The following is a 2,932-nucleotide window of genomic DNA, read 5'->3' as shown; positions in this document are numbered from 1 at the left end:
AAAATGTCTATATAATATTTTTTATTTTATTGATACTTTTATTTTTATTTATATATAAATTTAAATAAATTATTTATATAAAATGTATTTATATATATATATATAATATTATTCACATTTTTAAAAATGTCTATATAGTTTATAATGTAGTATTAATTTTTAGTTATTTTAGTACATCAAGTTAAACCTGATGTAAAAAAATGCATATATATACATATAATAAATATTTTTTATTGATTAAAAAAAAAAGTCTATAATTATGTCTTTTCCCCCCTTTTTTTCCAAGTATTGTTTTTTTTATTTATATATTATTTTATTATTATTATTTCAGGTAATGCAAAATGTTTTTTTGTATCTGACCTCGTTGAAGGGTGAATCTCATAAAGTCCAGGTCATATTTCAAATCAAAATCAGAGAAAGTAAGAATATTTTAGTATTTTGCAGTCCTATTTTTGTAGATTTTTGTGACATTAACATGACATTAAACCCCAAAGTACTGTAATGCAGAACTCTCATTCTCTTGCGTCACGTTTCAGTAGTAATCTTCATGACGTGGACGTTTCTTCTCAGTTGTTTGGCCCTGCAGCTGCGTATGTTTTAGTGCAGTGGTTTGTCCTTGAATGAGTCGCTCTGTTCTTCACTTCAGGCTGTTCTGTTTGTGGTCCGTGTCGGGTCAGTCCAGTGCCTGTAAATATAATTCACTCGTCTCTTTCCTGTTCCTCCTCCTCTTTTAAAACTGTCGGCCTGCTGAAGACTCAGAGTAAGCGTGTCAGGATCGCCGTGTGGCCAGCAGCTCTAGCGTGTTTGATTGACGTGTGGACCGTCTGGTTGCAATAGTGACGCATCTGCAGTGACTCAGCGGAAGATGAGAGTGTGGCTCTTGTGAGCGTGTGATGATGAGGATGAAGATGCTACACTGATCATGTCCTGCAGGGGTTTAATGCAGTGTTGATGCGCTCCTGCATCAGATCTGCACGTTTGCAGTGAATGTGGATTGATTTCTGCTTCTTTAACCACCTGAGGCTCTCAGTAACAGCCGGTTTACCGTCCACAGAGTTAAAGTGACCGAGTACGTCATGACTTCTGCAAACACACAATCAAAAAATGAACAGTCACTGATGGTCCAGGAAGAAACATGTGATATTAAAGAGTATGCAAGTTGCTTGTATGTTTGATCAGACTGACAAAAGGGAGAACACAGTATTGGAATTAAAAATAATAACACTAAATGATCATTTTAAGTATATAGCATGCTGCAGTGTGATGTGTTTATTGTTTGCGTGCTCTGTGTGCAGTCCAGTGGAAAAACCCCAGTGGCGTCACGTGACCCGTGTGTGTTTGAATCATTGATGTACGAGTCCATCGCTGTGTCTCATGTATGTAATCAGTGCAGTGATCAGCATCGGTCTGGACTTCAGCTGATTCATTCAGTGATTCCTTATTAATATTGAACATGAAACCTCAATCTGACTCTCTTTACTTTCTTAAATGATGTTCTTGGTCTTGAATCATGTTCAGTTAATAGTCATTCAGTTTTGTTCACTTAGGCTTAGTGCTCACAGTCACATCAGTGCTTCACTCTGAAATCACCTTACAGAAGTCAAATGGTTTCCACTATTAGGAAATGAAGCTGAAGACTGCAGCGCTGCTTTGATATCTCAATCTAGCGACAGTATTTCTGCTTGTTTTGTATTGTCTTGTTATTAGCTGATATTAGGCGCTGTCTTGATCTTAGGAAGGTCCGGTTATTGTCATGCATGTTTTGTATTTGAGTTGCATGTTGTTTTCTGAGATCATGAGTGACTCAGGTGTGTGATGGAGTTGATCTGCAGAAGCTGCAGTGCTGTATTTGTCCTGTAGGTGTCAGTGAATCTCCTCTCACAGCTGCGCTCTGTCGCATGCTTCACTGCAGCCCTGTGTGTGTGTGTGTGTGTGTGTGTGAGAGTGTGAGTGTGTGAGTGTGTGAGTGAGTGAGTGTGTGTGAGTGAGTGAGTGAATGAGTGAGTGAGTGAGTGAGTGTGTGTGAGTGAGTGAGTGAATGAGTGAGTGAGTGAGTGAGTGTGTGTGAGTGAGTGAGTGAATGAGTGAGTGAGTGAGTGAGTGTGTGTGAGTGAGTGAGTGAATGAGTGAGTGAGTGAGTGAGTGTGTGTGAGTGAGTGAGTGAATGAGTGAGTGAGTGAGTGAGTGTGTGTGAGTGAGTGAGTGAATGAGTGAGTGAGTGAGTGAGTGTGTGTGAGTGAGTGAGTGAATGAGTGAGTGAGTGAGTGAGTGTGTGTGAGTGAGTGAGTGAATGAGTGAGTGAGTGAGTGAGTGTGTGAGTGAGTGAGTGAGTGAGTAGCTGAAGGATGTGCTGCACGACTCGCTCCCATCATGACTCTTATGTAAGAGCACAGAGACTTCAGCATGACTTCAGCCAATCAGCATGACTTAGCAACAGTTGCTATGTGAGTGATGAAATGTGAGAAACTCTGGATGGTGGACAGATAACATGGATTTGTTTTTCTTCAGCATCAGTGTTTTAGGTTGAATGTATTTAAATGAGAGGATATATTTTAGATCACAGTTCTTGTTTTCAGCATTTTTAATGAGCTTTTAAACCATTTAGCGGACGCTTTTATACAGAGTGACTCAGCAGTCCTGCAGTGTGACAAGCGTTTTAAATCTTGAGATCTGAATGAGCTCATATATGGATAATAATTCAGCGTGTCACACCGCAGGCGCTGATCTGACAGCGAATCGCACAGGTCTGACTACTCACACACACACACACACACGCATGCACGCACACACACTCAAACACACTCACACACACACACACACACACACGCATGCACGCACACACACTCACTCACACACACACATGCATGCACGCACACTCACTCACACACAAACATACACACACAAACATACACACACACACACACACACTCTC

The 2,932-nt window shown here is 40.2% G+C and overlaps 1 protein-coding gene across 1 annotated transcript in view; it reads left to right on the top strand.

Moving 5' to 3' along the window:
• Positions 1–2,932, top strand: part of LOC107663439 (TSC22 domain family protein 1-like) — a 13,592-nt gene that overhangs the window by 2,856 nt on the left and 7,804 nt on the right. The gene's annotated exons all lie outside the window — the stretch shown is intronic.

This window comes from Sinocyclocheilus anshuiensis, unplaced genomic scaffold (genome assembly GCF_001515605.1).
Source record: "Sinocyclocheilus anshuiensis isolate Anshui unplaced genomic scaffold, SAMN03320099.WGS_v1.1 scaffold2051, whole genome shotgun sequence".
Lineage (NCBI taxonomy): Eukaryota > Metazoa > Chordata > Actinopteri > Cypriniformes > Cyprinidae > Sinocyclocheilus > Sinocyclocheilus anshuiensis.
Note: the sequence above shows the minus strand (reverse complement) of the source record. Positions and strands in the feature narration are given on the sequence as shown.